Genomic DNA, 17,097 nt, shown 5'->3' with positions numbered 1-17,097 from the left:
AGTTACTTGGATACACAGATTGTTATTTGCCCACTGGTTGCCCCTCTTCATCCTTCCTATGGAAATGTAGGGCACTACTCTACTGTCATGATGACTGCAGCTCTTCCTTCCACACTGCTCCAAGCTCCACTATAAAACAATTAAAGATACTGCATGCTGCTGAAACGACTGTCCCCCAGCACACCATTGGGCATTACACCCCTCCTGCTGTTCTTTGCCCCCAACGCCTACTTGCCTCCTGCCTGCATGCTCCTGCAAAGCAAAGGCAGGCACTGCAGTCCTTGCACCTTTCTCCAAGGCCAGACCCTGAGGCACCCCATGGCTTTTTTTTTTTTTTTTTTTAACATGGCAGATGCAATTTGGAGGGATTCCAAGTTGCAGATGCTTTTCTACCCCACATCTTTCTTTCTCATCCTAGTACTCTGGATTTTGTTCCATCCCTGAGGTGTCACAGAACAGTCCAGCCTTGCTCAAGTCATGGATGACTTATTTTCCTTGGCAAATTCAAAATGTTTGGCTAAGAGTACATTCTGGGCCTTGAAGATTTTTTTTTTCCCGCTGTAAGGATTATTGTCCAATTTCTCTTCATCCACACTCTGAGTTTCTGTAGTGCTTTTAATGGCAGCAGCATTCAAGCCCACTCAGATAAAGCAAACAATGCCCCAATCAGCTGGTGCAACAAATTTCCCCAAGTACTGTGCTAATGCCAACAGCAGCGCTCATTTCTCCCAGATACCAGGCACTGCCATCAAGCAGAGCTACAGGAGCAAGAGGTCTGGGTGAAGAAGCTGGACTCCCGCAGTAGCTCCCCTATATCTCAGGTAGGCTGCTACACAGTAACTATCAGCTAGCTACACTGCTTCCACAAATGCTCTTTGGCTGGCATTTCAGGTTGAAAAAGTCAAATGCTATCTGTATGTTTCTTCACTTCCATTCTGGACTTCAATGTTCTGTAAAAGCAAATGAGGGGCAATTACAGCTGTAGGGATACCGTACCGCTGCCGAGGATGCTACTGTTTGAGTTGCCCCAAGATAAGCTCAAACACTGCACTAGATAATGCCACAGAGGGTGAGTTAAAAGCTGGCACGAAATGCCCTTCTTAAAGCCTGAAAAAGGTGAAACCACTCACACACACACACACGCACACACACACAACCTCTCCCTAGGGAAAAAAAAAGGATCACACATTCTGGTTTGTGTAGAATTTGACAAGAGCTGTGCTCCCAAACCCACTGCACCAGCCAGTGAGCCAGGCAGCCTCCTAAATCCGTTGCTGACAATGAAGCTGTTTGTTTGTCATCTCGAGGCTGAACAGCAATGACATTTCTGTTGCAGTGCAGTAAAAGGTTAGCACTTGCATAAGCTGACAAATGTGAAGTCAAGGTGACTCTACTTTACGTATTACATTAGCATAGGACTGCAAATCCTTAGGGCACACACAGAAATCTAAGCAAGCAATATAAGCAACTGCAGCATTGCAACTGAAAACATCCCGGGGAAAATATTCCCCTTGGGGAAAATCACACATAAAATGCGGGACAAAATCTCATGACATGTTTGCAGTCTGCTGGGATCAGTGCAAAGACAACAGAACAAACCGATGTTAAGGTGCATCAGATGAAAACTGCCTATTAAAAAAGGTGAGGATGAAAAGAATATAATAGAAAAGTTAAGTTGAACAAAAAGATGCAAGTTTGGGAAACAGCATTGTTTCACTGCAGCACCTGCACGACCGGATGACTAAATTGGTTTTAGTGGACTGCTGTTTTGATACTAGGCTATAACAAAATACTGTGGGAAAGTGAGAAGCTGAGAGCTGGCTTTGAGATTTCAGATAATCTTCTCCTAATTAATAGTCTGTGTATATTTATGTCATCTTACTGCAGCAAAACACTCAGAGCTCTCCTTTCTTTTAACTTCCCCTTCTTTTTCCCTTTTGAGTGTTAGCTATTAATTTACTATGCTCTTTCTTCACATTACTTCAGTTAATGCAAGGCTAAATTGTTTCAAATGCCTCTTACGCACTCTGGATCTCACTCTGCTTATGCAGATTCACTTGCCTTGCTGACTTCAGTGACATAATTCCTAACTGCACAAGTAAAACTGAAAAGTGAACCCACTATTCTGGACTCCTTCCTGTTTCATTACACTGGGCCACTGCCGTTGACTAAACTCACCAAATTAAAACTCTCCTCTAACTCAGCAGGGAAGGCGCCACAAAGCTTTGGTAGCACTTCAAAGCACCTCCACGCTTTGCCTCTTGTTTCATGTACCACCGATGTCGTCTGTCACATGCTGTTATGTAACTCCTTCAGCTCTCAGCCCCACTGCCTGCTACGTTTTGAGTCAGGCTATTGTCACTCGCTTCTGAGCTCTATCTTCCCAACTCAGTACCACCCCAAAAAAGCGAGAGATCAAGTGCCAACTGAGGAGCATGTTCCAATCCACACGTCACCGGTGCTCTGCTGGGCTTGGATGCATGCAACAAGGGAGCTTTAGGACCAAATAAAGCACAGATTTGCAGCACCATCTCCTGACACCTCATATATGTATACAGAGATAGGGTGGCATTGGAAGGTGCTCTGCCAATGCTGTGGTAACCCTATCCAGAAGGGTGAATAAGGACATTCAGCTCACGGCATGTTCCTGCGCTGTAACAAATACAAACAGGATTCTATAAGCAATCACACGTGGCTGGGTTCTAGCATTTCCCACGGGCTAAGCCTATGCTGTTCTGTCCCATAAGGTCTCCCCAGCTGCCCAGACATGAAAGGCACTGTCACCGGTGCTATGAATACATACTAGGCTGGTCTAACACTAAACTCATTCTTCTGTAGTATTCAGCAGCTCCCACAGACTCAGGCACTCATGCAAATCACAGTCTTTCTCCAAACATCTGTGAAAATTGAGATGGTCAAATTTAAAGTAAAATAAAATAAAATGGTATTCAAACAGCCCCCCGTCTCCAGCATCCCCAGTGCACAGATGCAACCCACGTGGGCTGGAAACATTTTGCAGTCTGAGGAGGTTGTTTCCAGGGCTCATTTTTCAGGTGCAAGAAGTTCTGCTTAGGACCCACCTGACACTCTTAATAAAGATAATTGATCCATATGGAGTCAGCAGGAGTGCTGGACAAAAAACAGTAGATGACGGCTCTGGATCCAAACCAGTATTAAAAATGAATGAATTTAAATGAGAAGAGAGTAGGTCTACTTATGTGTTGGTTAATTTGGAAACAAACCAGTACTTTCGAATAGCATCAGTTATCCACGATATTTATAAATGCTCTTTCCTATAAAAGACTTCTCTGAAAAGAAGGCTTGCTCACATTCTTCACATTTTATACTTATAGATGAGAATCCAGAGCTATTTACCCTGCTTTGGGCAGACTTCAACAGCAGTAAGCCACCAGCTTGATCCATTCCACATCAATCTGCAAGAGAGAGGCAGAGAATCAACCTGCATGCCGCAGGAGCTTCTACAAACTCTCTTGCACAAATCCTCCCTCTAAGAGGGGCTTCATAACCTTTTCATCAACATCCTACTTCATTTTTCTATCTTCCCAGCTGTTGGTCCCATTTTTGCACTGGACACATGTTCACTATTGAGTTTAAGCTGTTCATAACAACGTGATGCAGGCTCAACAGCTAAAGATCTCTTTGTGGGGAGCAGGCTGAGCTCTGTGCCCCCCACTGTATTTTTTACGACCTGAGTCCCCATTCAGCACTCAGAAAGGCTTGCTGTATATGTCTGGGCTATAAAAGATGATTAAAATAGGAATCCATCCATTACAAAATCTAGGCAGCATGTTGGTTTCCCTCACGTAACCACACTATTAGTAGCAAACTGTGCTTTTGCTTCTGAATAAATAAACTGAACTCAGTGACAGCTCTGTGTGGCACAGCATGAGGAAAGCAAAAAGATCCATCTCCTGCCTCTGGATCTCGCATGACTACGGGTACTACTGAGCTTCAGTTTCCTTGTCTGTGAAATGGGTGATGCTGATGTTCATCTCCCCTAACTGCTTGCTAAGAGGCTTAACCCATAAAGCAGATTTAAACAGCAATATGGGCACAGTATTGATATCATTTAACATACTTCAGGTTTTACAGAAATGAACACGAACTGAAAGCCTAATTCAATTTCTGTTGAACTCCGCATTCCCTTCATAACGCTTTAACATGTAAGCTCAGGAGCATGCTGCAGAACAGCCCGCGCTGCTCTGCATCTACACAAGGCTGAACCCTCAGTGCGTTTCCACTCACACTCAAAAAGCTACCGCCCAAAAAGGGAGGAAGCCCCATGCTGTCCTGTGCGCAGGAAGGGCATCTGGATGCTGAAGGGGCATTTGAGCAGCTCCCAGGCCCAAGCATCCATGTCTAGGTCAGGAATAGCTGCATCCTGCAGCTGTCCACGTGTTCCTCCAGGCACCACAGAAGTGAGAGAGCAACCCACATCACTGCTGGTAAAAATGTGTTTGGCCAAACAGGTAGGAATACAGATATGATCCATTTGGAGAAATAGGATCAGATTCTGAAATGTCCATAAACCACACCAACAAAATCCATCTAACAACATAATCACTGTGAATAACCTGACAGCAGTGGAGATTTGATGGGAGTTTGTGGCTTATCCTGGTTCAAACATAGGAACCATCAGGGTCCTCTGAGTGTGCCACGGCTCAGAGCACTCAAGGACTTCATCTGAGCAGAATAACCGGATTAAAGGACTCTAAAAGAGCACTGCCATGAAAGGGGCCGTGCTACAGGATGAGGTGTCCGTGACACCATCTTGAACAACCCCTCAGATCCCATCATAGCACAAAGCCAAGCGCTCAGCTTTTACTTGACTGTTCTGTGCCGGCCCAGGACTGTCCTGAGCACAGCCCCACTGCTGCGCTGTCATCCCCCGCCCCAGGAGGGACAGAACAATGCTCTGCAGAGGTCATCTCCACCTGCCTGGCATGCTAGCAAAGGCAGTGTCCTGCTCCGCACACACAGTCACCAAAGGGAAGCTCTGAGTGCAGAAGCAAGAGGAAAAGAACAGCTCTGATCTCAAAAAAGCAAACACACGAAACAGCCCTTAACTGGCCTGCTCCACATAGGTCAGAGTCATAAGGTAGAGATCTTTGTCTCCAGATGACTTTTTAAGAGAAAAAGATTAAGCCAACACATGGGAAGGTCACAGCAGCAGCCCTACTGCTGCTTTACATCCCAAATACTTCATGCTTAACTTCGGTGCCATCAGCTGCTGCGTCTCAAAAAAACCCAAGAATAAGCTATTTAGAGGACATCTGAAATAAAGCACTCTGAGCAGGGACCAAGCAGGGCTAATAGCTCTGACAAATCTGACAGAAAGCCTTCAGGCCAGGCCCACCCTTGTCTTGGTGGCCTGAATCCCAGCCTTTCCTTTTCTTTCCCCAGCCCTCTTCTGAGTGATTCAACTACCAGGGTCTTGGCTTCTCAACATGTTCAATTTTATCTGGATAACTACATATTTTCCAGGCTTGATGTCTGTTATGTTTGCAGGTTGAAGAAGTGTGAGATTTTTGGAATCTGTAAGATTTTTTGGAGGAAGAAGAATCCCATTTTGTTCCATTCAAAAGTACATGCAAACCTGTCAGCAAGAGAAGACAACTCAGGAAGATCTGCCAACACGAGCACTACCTGACCCTCTCTGCAGAGATATGGTCAGTGCAAGTGAACTATTTTTGCTGGAGATCAGTCATAAAGCCTTGCATGGAGAGCTAGAAGACTTCTAAAACGCTGCTTCCTTTCATCTGTTGTAGCATCCTGCCTACATTACTTTCAACCAAGCCACCCTTCAACTTCTTTTCTTTTGCAAAACTATTTCAGCCAACCAGAGGTTCAAGTGGCTTCTGTGGACAGCAATGGGTTTATTTTTGGGAGGGGTGCCCACCCTCACTAATTACATTTTGTGCCAATAACTAATGTGATGGCTTGTTGACTGCTGATATTCATACCCATGTCTTTGACAGGCACGGCGCCCACTCACCAGCTGCTCAGCCTGTTTGATTAGGTTGCAGACAGGGTGCAGGGAAAACTGCAGGAACTAACGTGGAAGTGAAGCCATTTTGTGTGCGGGCACGCGTGCATGTGAAACCACAACTTATCGCTCCCAGTCATCATGCCTCCACATAACCTCACCATCAATCCCTGCACACGGTGAAGAAATAAGGAGAGCCGGAGGGATACCATTTCAAACTTGGCATGATTTCAAGATCAATGGAATCCCACAGACAAATGTCAGACCATTTGCCCTAACACTCCATAAACACAGAGCTCCAGGCTCTCACTCTGCCATTCAACAAAGATGTACATTTGAAGGCATACGCTTATTTTAGACCTGGAGTCAGAGAAGTCTGAAGCTCTTTTCCCAGCCATAGAGCATACCTCTGCTTCGAGTTCAGCTTGTGTCCCTGCATCTACAGCACCGAGGGGGCACTTGGTGCCTGTCAGGAACAGGGACGTGGCCATGTCATGTTTATCCCCTGTTGTGCATCCCATTGTCAACAGGGCATCAGCGGGGACTCACAGGAGCTGCTCTCCCTGCCAGGGAGCCAGGCAGGTAACAGCCCTATTCCCTCCTGCAATCCTTCTGGAGCCACTGGACACAGTGAGCTTCCAAATCGGCCTCTAGGGACCTTTGCAAGAGGGAGATAGATTTTGCTTTCTTGACAAAGAAACAAGGCATTGCAGGAGAAGCAGGCTTAAGACGACTTTTAGGATTCTTCAGAGTCTTAGTCTGAGGATCCCGATGGTCTTACGCAGGCAAGAAAGATCTGGGTAAAGGATTTTCACTATAGCCTTAAATATACTGTGGGGACTTCGCACATTGTGTTCGCACATTCTCTGTGCTATCCTGCCCTCTTCCTCATCTCCAGATCTGGCTTTACTTCCTTCACCAGTGTAATTTTTCCTCTACTGTTAAAAAAAAAAATCCCTCCCTTGCAGAAGGTGCTTCTCTTTGAAACAGCCTCCTTGGCTGCGCCATGGGAACCTGCCCCACTGCCCCTTCCCCATTTACTCGGCGAGCACATACCCGCACCCAGTCTGATCTCCCATGGGAAGTGGGTGAAGCATCAGTGACGAAGAGCTGGGAATCTTTATTCCTCTTGTTCCCAGTAGGAACAATTTTAGGGCAATTTTATAAACCTGGATGTCTCTCCACCTGGAAGCTTTCAACTGTTCCTGTACACAGAACAGGTACTTCCATTAACTGCAGCTCCGGGCTAAGTAAGAGATCAGCACCTCCATTTCATACTACAGTACAAAACAGACTGAACACGATGTAAAGACTGAATGAGAAAGTAGAATTATTCTATCCTCTTGTCCCAGACACAGCCCTGAGCCCCAGATGGCTTCCTGCTCTCACACTACTTTGCCAGTAAGGCTTCACACAACGAAATCCTCGCAGCGTCCTACATTAATCCATTAATACCTGTGAGAGCAAGCTGACACCTCTACTCCGGTTATCATTCTGGTACCAAAATGCCCAATAAACTCTGTTTCATGTTCTTCCCTCTTTATTTTACTGAAAAGGCAGCTAACTGCTCTGTTTCAGCAGGCCACGTGTGCTGGCGCAGAACAGAGGCACAGCTCAGAGCCCCGGCCCTGCCCTTCGTGCCAGGACGCTGCCTCTCCGGCGCTGGGAAGCAGTGTGTGCCCGCTGCTTTGACAGCAGCCGTTCCCTTCTGCACTCCCCTGCATCTGGCAATCTGTACGCAGAGAGCCAGAGGTCACATCCAGACCATTGTGCTTCCTACCACTCTGTTCTTTGTGAACTCATCTTTTTCAACCCGCTTATGCTTTTGCTCTCCACAGCATCCTGTGCTAATGAGAGCTACAATTTAATTAGCGGACATGATGGGAAACATATCTGATTGTATTCAGGTGCTTAAGTCAGTGTTTCCCAAACACTGGGTCAGGTTCCCGGCTAAGGATGCAAAAGGGATGCAGGGCACATGAAAGGGGCCAGGAAATTGCCTTAGTTCTGACTGGAACACGTTCACTGCACGTGAAAAAAGGCAGAGACTGAGAGGAGGGAGAAGGGAATAAGGGCAAAATAGCTTCCTGGCTTGGATCCAGAGACTGCGCCAAGAATAAATAATAATACATGTCCAACGATCTAACACAAACACCCATAATTCCTATTAGCAAGGATGTGATCTGAGAGCTTTGTCAGTCAATCCTACTGCCTGAAGTCTCTCATCATGGCCACTGCTGTGACCAAAACCTGAGGTACTCTAAAGAAAACAAAAAAATAGAGAAAGGAGGACTGAGGTCTACCAGCTACACAGACACATACAGAAACACACCTCGTCTCTCCAGCTCCTTCCCTTCACAGCCATCATCTGACAGAGATGCCTACAGCCATACTTCACTCTGAGGGCTCCTCCCTGAGACAAGCTGTATCTCAGCAGGAACACAGGCTGAACAGGGGCACGCAACAACACAGCAGCCTCTCTTTAAGATGATGGTAGAAGCGGCCAAAGCCGAGGCAGGTGAGGCAGCAGGGAGGCAGAGCTCTGGGGTGAGGATCCTCCCACAGCAGAAGGGACCAGCCCCAGTGCTCTTCTCAGCCCCGGATGCCAACACATTTCTCACTTCCCCAGGAGCATTAACCTAACTTACCCTGAAAACACACTGAAGCGTAATGGCTCAGACAGCTGAACGGGATAAAAATCTTGCCCCAGACTCATGGCTGCAGTCTTCACCCCCACACAGACAGCTCCATCTTCCTGTGCCTCTTCCCTGTGATACTGTCCTCCTCTGCACTGAGCCTGGGCACACAAAGGGGGATCTGACTGGCAAGATGCTCTGCTGCAGTGATTTGTGCCTGCTGGGCATCTCCCTTGGCAGGGAAAGCAAATGAGAATAGCCTTTGCCTTGCTCCAATTTTGTCCTAGGGACTCAACTAGCAAAAAAGAAATCTACTGTTGATTTAAAGCCACAGATTTGCTCTGGTACTTCTTAATCTGAACAGTAAGGTGAATCTTGATCCTTCTGCAGTTCTTCATACTGATACCACATTATTAACCAGTATTTCAGGTTCAGAAACTTCTGGGAACCACCTGCCAGCTTGTATTTTTTCCTAAACTGGATGCTGAGGAGACTACCAATCAGCAAGCGGTAGCATCCTCCCTCTCTCAGAGTGAATCACAGAATCATTAAGGTTGGAAAAGACCATTAAGATCATCTAGTCCAACCGAGAGGCAGTACTCCTGGTTACTCACACTTGTGCAGGACATCTGGGTGTGCCCAAATGGAGCCTTTGACATAAGCTTGTGCCAGACCAGCAGCCCGAACAGCTGGAAAACTCTGCCTGGCTGCAATACTTGCATTTAGGCACTCGTTTTCTACAGGTTCCTCTTGTCGTCAAAGGTAAAAGACTGCTGCAGATCCAGTCCTGAGCTTCTGACAGGTGAACCCTGCTGAGCTCAGTGGTCCCTGCTGATCAAGTCACTATAACCATCTCATCCACGGGACCGGCTTTCCTCTGCTCTCTCACTTTATCCCTTCTCTTTCTCTAGTCAGAAATGATTTACATGTTTGTTTACTCTGAGCTATTCATTCGAGTCATTCAGCAGCCCTCTTCCCACAATCATATTACAGCAAATTTTCAATTGGAATCTCTGAGAGAGGATATTACCCTGTTCTGAACACAAGAAGGGTGGACTAAACCATAGGCCAGGCTCTGCTGCTGGGTTTCAGGAAGAACTCACCTTTGCTACAAAGATTTAACGAGCCAGCAGCACCATAATTCCCTATGTTGCTTTAGGAAAAGGAGATACACCAGGCAAAGAAATTACTCTATATTTACACCAGCGTAACAATTAGTAGAATTTGGCTCGTTTTGTACAAATTATACTACTGTGCTTGTAGGAACAATCTTTCTGTTTCAAACTAATTTTAGCCACCCTTGAGTAGTGATTATCAAGCTCTCCCATCTGTTGTAGGAAAAAATTATTTGCACATAGCTTTTGCAAATTTTCTCCTCTGAGGTATGTTTTCAAGAACTCCATCCCTCAAAAAACAGTGTAATCATATTACTAGCAGGACTCATAACTCAGCTGACAGTGCCTTGTCTATTAAACCCGCAGCATGAAAAGATCTCAGAACCAACATTCTTAGATTTTTAAGGTTGCCCGAAAATAAACCTTTGCAGAAAGCAAACTAATTGAAGAAGGGTGTGATTTGCATTGCCTCAAATGCAGAAGGTGGTTAAGAAAAATAGCAACGTCTCTTAAAAAAATACATTACAAAACCAGTGAGATTTCAATATGCTCGAATGAGAACAATGCAGCTCAAATTATAAGGAATTCTCTCAGATTCCCAGCAATAAAAATAAGAAATTACATTAACGTTCTATATCCTTGCAAGACATATTAAAGCGGATCAGAGGTCACTCTGAAATTCAAGCCCTTTTCCATTTAGTTTCTTCTCACAGCCTAACAACAACACCTGGACCTTTTTCTTTAGTTTGAGTGCTAGAAATGCGTTCCGTAGTAGTCCCTGAGACACAGTTCTTTCTTAGGAAGACTTGCTCTTAGCAGGCAACATACTGATCTGTACTATATCTCAGAATAAAAGTACAGTCAAACACAACAGCAAAGCCACACCACAGACCAGCGGGCTCACGCTGGGCCGACACGATGCCATGGTCAGGGTGAGCTGTTCCACGCCTTCAGCCAGCACTCACAGCTTAAGCAGCATGAGACTGAAGTGTCTCCTCAGCTGATAATTACCACCAAGCTACACAGAGAGAAAGGGGGGAGGGGGTAAATATGCACAGCTCAAACACAGAGTGACATGATGACACCCAAAAATGAGAGATCATTTTTTTCTTGAAAAAATGATACTAGATTTCCTTCCAGGGGATTAATACTGCAGAAAATAGCTCCTTCCGCCTGCTTTGGAGCTATCTGAAAATACATTTGGCCACATATTTTCAATAAACTTCCTAAGGATACTGCTTTAACTTTTGAAAAGCATTTCTGAAATAGTAACCTTTTACTGTAGTCATCTGCATTCACACAGTACCTCCTGGCTGAAAAGCGTTTTCAAGGGCTTCTGAGTAGCTTCCCAGCCCGGAGACGTAGCAGTACAGGATAAGCCACGATCTTACGCAGAAAGCAAGCAACACCACAAAGATCAAGTGACCTGCCCATGGTCGGGCAGGATGCCCACAACAAATGGAAACAACCCTCAGGTTTTGTCACCTGGGAACCCGCACATGCCGCACTGTCACCGCCTGACCATCCTTTCCCCACACCTTCCCTCCCGTTTTCCCATTCTGCTCCAGGCACCGTATTGCATAAGCCTCCTTGCAGGGAGGTGCACCTCGCACAAAACTTGGGGTTCACAGCTCAAAGACCAAACGTTTTCACAAAATCAAAGAAAAGTTAAGAGGAAAGGATCAGACAGGCTGAAGTTCGCAACCACCTCATTCCCCCGACGCAGCAGTGAAATGCAAGGCTTCATACATGACCGTTCAACCACGTTACCCAGAGCACGAGGAATTTAATGGCAGACCGGTGCATTACCATATTCATAATCATGACTAACAAATCTGTTGTCAAAACCACCGAAAATATCACGCAAGCAGAATGTTTTTATACCGAAGAGACCACTGGAGTCACAGCTCCGTAGTAAACAAATGAACTTAGGAGGAGTCCTGAAATCAGCACCGACTTTTTCAGGCTGGGGAATTGGCTAGCTGCAAACGGCCGGGCCGAGCACCGAGGCATCGTCCCGCAGCGCAGCGGAGGAGCTCCGCACCCGCGGTTACCTTTCCCGGCTCCGGGGGCCGCAGCTCGGCCGGATCACCCGCAGCGAGGGCAGAGCATTGCTCTGTGGAGGACCGTTCCGGCTGCGCGAGGCGGCAGGCGGCTCGCTCGGCTCTCGCCGCGCGGCACCGGGCGGCCCAAACCCGGCACCCGCCGTGTCCCGCGGCTTCGGCAGATGCGAAGCGGGGCCGCTGCCCCAGCAGGTGGCTTCCCGCGGGCGGAGCGCAGCGCTGCCCAGCCGCGGCTGCGAGACGCACGCCCGCCCGCCCGCACCGGGTGCCGCTCACCTCCGCGCCGCTCCGTCAGGCTCTACATGCCGGGGTGCCCGCGGGCCAGGGCCGCGGGGCCGCGCCGCTCATTTGTAATCCGCTCCGCGCCGAACGCCGCGGGGGCGGGAGTCCTCATGCCGCCCCGCCCGCGCTCCGCCGCCCGCGCAGCCCAGCCGGCGTGCCCCAGCCCGGCCAGCTACACCGCCGCCCGCGGCGCGGAGCCGGGGGGCCGCCGGCCGGCAGGGCGGGGCGGGCGCGGCATCGCGCTCCTCGCCCCGGCGGCGAGGAGAAGGGGGACGCCGGGCAGAGCTCCCCGATGAGCCGGGTGGTCGCGGTGCCGCTTCTCACAGCCCCTCGGGCGGCAGCCGGGCCGGAGCCGGAGCCGGAGCGGAGCGGCGCGAAGACACACGCAGTGCCCTCGCGCTCCCTCCCGGGCGCACGCCGCCCTTCGCGCGGATACGCCGCCCCTCACACTCGCGCGGCCACACCCGCCCCTCGCACGCGCGCCCGCCGCGCGCCCCTCACACCCGGTTCCTCCGCAGCCCCTCGCGCCTCGGCCCGGCCCCCGGGCAGCGAGACGGCGCAGGGCTGATGCGGCTCCGGCCCGGCCCAGCGGCCGGCCGTGCCCCTCTGGAACCGAGCCTGACCCCGCCGGCGACGCACCGGTCTGAAGGCCTGGCCTCATCCGGCCACATATCCCGTCCCGTTGTGGTGCGCTGTCGAGTGACACCCAGCGAGAATGTTCCCGAGTTCGGGGTGCACGCCTCCTCGGTGCTTCCTAGGCAAACGTTTTGACACATGGGTGTCGAAACCTATTGGACAGTGGGTTGCTCACTGACTGGCAGAGTCTAGTGAATTCCAGACAAGCTTTCCTCACGCCATCCTGGCAGCACACATGGGAGCGCACCGACATCCTTCGCTGCTCCCCATCATGGATCCCCTCTGGCTCCGTCACAGCAGAGCCTGTCGTTGGCTTGTTTGTCTTCTGCAAGCACAGCAACAATGAGTCTTTCTTATCTCTGCACTTGAAACCAAGGCTTGATGTGCAGGGAGTATGTAACTGGCCTTACGGGCGCCTCAAACAAACGTCCCTCCCCCTTTGGTGATCACAGTTGTTGCCATGCTCCCCTAGGCTTTGCCACACTATTATTAAAAGATGAATAGTGCACAGTAACACTGAACTTGCTGCACTTTTTCATAAGAACGTACTTTACCAGCATCAGCCTTTGTGACGAGGTGCCCACCCATGAGGTGCAGTGAGGTAACGCTGGTGCTGAGGAGGCCCGGCCATGCCCAGCCGCCATGCCAGCAGCGTACAGACCACATCAGCAAGGGCATCAGCACAATGCTGCTTCCCAAGCAAAGCAGTGTGAGCACCAATTCAATATTTCATCACGGCACATGTTTAAGAGCCCTGCATGTCCTCTGAGGTACCAAGTACCGCTGAGTAAATGATTCAGAGCAAATCATTTATTCAAAACTTCAGCCTGCATTTTCTGTCAGTCCAAGAACACAAAGTGATTTTCTTCCTGCTTGGGTTCAGTCAACCCATGCTTCAGAACTTGCTTTTAAATCCCAGGCAAAAGCCTCAGGTCGCTGCATGGTGACAGTCAGGGCTTCTCAGGTGATACCTTCTGATTTGTCGAATTCTTTTCCTTTTGTCTTCGGGATTATTTTTTCTCCTGCATCTCAGAGCAGCCCCAAGTCCTGCCCAGCCAGGACCTGTTGCAAAGGGGAGCAGTGCCTGGAGGAAGGTGTGTGCACAATGCGAAAGGTGCGATGCTGCTGGGTATGAGCAGAAGCTGCTGGAGCTTGGTGTGCTGCAGACACAGGCAGCCCGAAGCACTGACAAGCAGGGGAACGCTGAGCCGGTGTGGTGACAGAGGGCAGCTTCACTCAAAACAGCGGGGCAAACACCCCCAAAAATCCCAGTGTCCAGCTGCTTAGGAGCTTTGTTATCTTTTTTGTGCCTATCAGGCAGTCTGTTCATTGGCAGAGCTTTCTCCAGCATCATTTGGGTAGCGTATTGTAAATAAATGTGTGTGATTAAAAAGCAGTGTGATTTTTGAGAAGTGATACTAACTTGATTTACAACCACTTTTTTTGTCTTACAAAAGCTGTCTGGTGCTAGTGATCTCTAGACCAAAACCAAGGAAAGTAGGTGAGACTGTTTATTTTCCATTTCTCTACCATAAAGTGAAACAGGACAGCAGCTGAGCCCTCAAAACAGAGAAGGGAACAATTATTCTTAGAAATAGTGCCTCTGGAAAATGCCTTTTATCTCACTGGAAAAGAAAGCCTGTTCCTTCGTCGTGCGGTAAGGGAGATTTTACATATTTTAATTAGATCAGTTGAAAGGTTGGGAAAAAGAGAATCCACTTTGCTGTCAAGCTCTTTAGTGAGGAAAAGTTCTCAAAGTTCGGGAACCTGGAGGGAGCTTTAAATCTCCACGGCTAAAAATAATTTGTCCCTTAAGAAAATGCCATGGATTTTTTCTTTAGTTATTTCTTTTTTTTTTTTTTTTTTTTAATATCTCTGCCTTAGATAACTTCACGTCATCAGAACATGGAAATTAAACTCAGAAAGTGGAAATCTTTTTAACTTCCTGCACTTCAAAATCTTTTCTCTGTTAACTGGGCACCGGGTAATCCCCGCGGGGCTGCCATCTTACTCATGTTTGGAGGGAGCAGTGCAGCTTGACGAAATACAGCTTGACAAGATGTTCGGGGCTACAGCTGGTGATACAGATGTGAGCTGCCTTCTCTTCACTAGTTTTAGTTTTTCCCTCTGTTATCATTCTTATTGTTATTACTATTATTATTAATATTTTGAGTTTCATCCTTTTCACTCCAGCGAATGCATACCGAGCAAGAACCCCAGGGCAGATGCTTTGCTGGTGTGCGGTCAGGACAGCTTGGTTCATTTGAGCGGCAGAGCACAGATCAGGCCCCAGGACGTACACCTGCTGCTCCCACCAAACTGCATGGAAATGCACGTTTACATCCTGTTGTTGCAGTATTGCTTTTATCCTGCAGTGGATGTGTTAGCCCAAGGGCCATTTTTTCATATATTTGTAAAACTCATGGTCCTTTTTTCCCTAATACATTTTAATATACTTTGTATGTTTTAAATGTAACAATATTTTGCATTTGGATTTTCTGTTTGCACACAGACGCGCTGTGCTCTGTTTAGCTGCTCCCACCAGGACGGCTGTTTGCTGGCAGTGCTAAAACTAAGCTGAACAGCTGGCAAAATGACCAAAATTACCCCTTAGGAAGCCATCGTTTCTACTTTAACTTTATCTCCAGTCCTTCAGCACAAGCCATGCCGGCTTTGATCTGTTACACTCATCCCTGTGCATCGCTGCACGAGCGCTGCTTGCTGCAGGAGCCAACGGGAGACAGATGACTGTGAGCCACAGACACACCGCTGATCACAGATCGCTGCTCTTTAGTTTTGTTCGCTCCTTGTGTGCATGTGCCTGCTGCTCCCTGCAACCACAGGGCACAGGATGTTTGCTGAGCTCTGCTCCTGCTTGCCATGCACTCACAAATCTGTGGGGCACGCCAGAACCCCTTTGATTTTAGCCTTTAGGATGAATGCCTGTGAAATTCTGCCTTTATGCTCTCTTGCTGTGATCTGGATAATTGTGCTTGAATCTGCTTTTTTTTCCCTTAGTATATAATTCTTAATTCTTTAAAAAGAAAGTTTTAAAAATAAATGGTTACTCCTAAACTAGTCACAGTTTACTTTGGATTAAGAGACTGGAACTATTTTACATTCCCTCACTGCCTTGCATTATAATTGTTACGTTTTGTCCTTGGCTTACAAGCTTCCTTTCTCCAGCCACCCTGAACAACACTGCATTTCAAGAAAGCCACCAAATCTCTAGACAGAATTGGAAAACAATTGGCAAAATCATATTTTCATCCTATGCCAGCTGGGCAAAAGACAGCACTGACAAATGCCTGACTGAGAGGAAGGTTTGCTGGTGGCTTCATCTGCAGCACATGTCCCCAGAATCATGCTCCCCATCAAACCCTCAGGGGGACCCCAGAAGCAAGAAAGAAGCTAGGATTTGGGGTGAAATGTGAAGCTGGAAGGTGACCATATCTCTGTTGGACACTTTATGCCCGGTGCTGTAGAAACAGAAGGGCCATTTGCAAAATCCACGCTTGGCTCCAGTTCAGTCGCTCAGCAGGTCACAGCAGAGAGATTTTGATGGGGATCAGCTATGGGTGGTGGCTGCCAGCTGATGTGGATTTATGGGTTCAGCCAGCTCGCATCTTCCCAGGCAATATCTCAAAATGCTGCTGAACCACATAGCTGGATACTGTGCCTGTTCCTATATACATCAGTCTCCAGGGAGCCTAACAGCAAATTGACGCAGCTTATCGTCATCCGTGTTTAATTAGGAATTGCATACTGGGGACATCAAACCCAGTGCCCTATCCTTGTCAGGGCTCTGTTCAAGCTGAGTTAGAGAGAAAGGCATCGTGGATGCAAGTGGAATAAACAACCTGGAGAGGAGACATCCTCCAGTCTCTGCTGGCAATCGGTTTCTGTGCTGAAGCACGAGGGATTATATCTCTCAGAAAAATTTGGACTGCTTCTATCTGATGCAGTGCAGGAAACTCTCACTTAACAGAGAAATCTTGCCATGTGCCACCTTCAGTGCTACCTATCTGCTATGCGGCACAGACTAACTATGGACAGTTGCTTTCTTTGCCTGCCTTTGTCTGCCTTAAAGGCAGCATCTTGCAGTTTCGATCATTGTGTTCTTTGGTTTTGAGTTCTGTTATATCACAGAATCAGGAAAACCTGCAAATACAGAACATGCAGATATGGCTCATGAACCTCCAGCCCTCTTCCTGTGCCTTGGTCCGTGTGCTTCCTCCCCATACTGAATTATCCTCATCTTTCCTTTCTTCCCCCCCAGCAAGAACATGCATTTTAATTCAGGACAGTTTCTTTCCAGCTCTTCAAACCTTCAGCCTCTTGAGCTGAAGCAGGATGGC

The 17,097-nt window shown here is 48.0% G+C and overlaps 1 protein-coding gene across 1 annotated transcript in view; it reads right to left on the bottom strand.

The window, feature by feature from the left end:
• The window catches only part of TRPC5 (transient receptor potential cation channel subfamily C member 5), a 91,350-nt gene extending 79,213 nt beyond the window's left edge, over positions 1-12,137 (bottom strand). The window contains exons 1-2 of the mRNA XM_021406437.1: positions 12,098-12,137; positions 3,376-3,434 (exon numbers count right to left, since the gene is read on the bottom strand). The gene's annotated coding sequence lies outside the window, so the exon portion shown is untranslated. The remainder of the gene's footprint in view (positions 1-3,375; positions 3,435-12,097) is intronic.

This window comes from Numida meleagris, chromosome 8, assembly GCF_002078875.1.
Source record: "Numida meleagris isolate 19003 breed g44 Domestic line chromosome 8, NumMel1.0, whole genome shotgun sequence".
In the NCBI taxonomy this organism is placed as follows: Eukaryota; Metazoa; Chordata; class Aves; order Galliformes; family Numididae; genus Numida; species Numida meleagris.
Note: the sequence above shows the minus strand (reverse complement) of the source record. Positions and strands in the feature narration are given on the sequence as shown.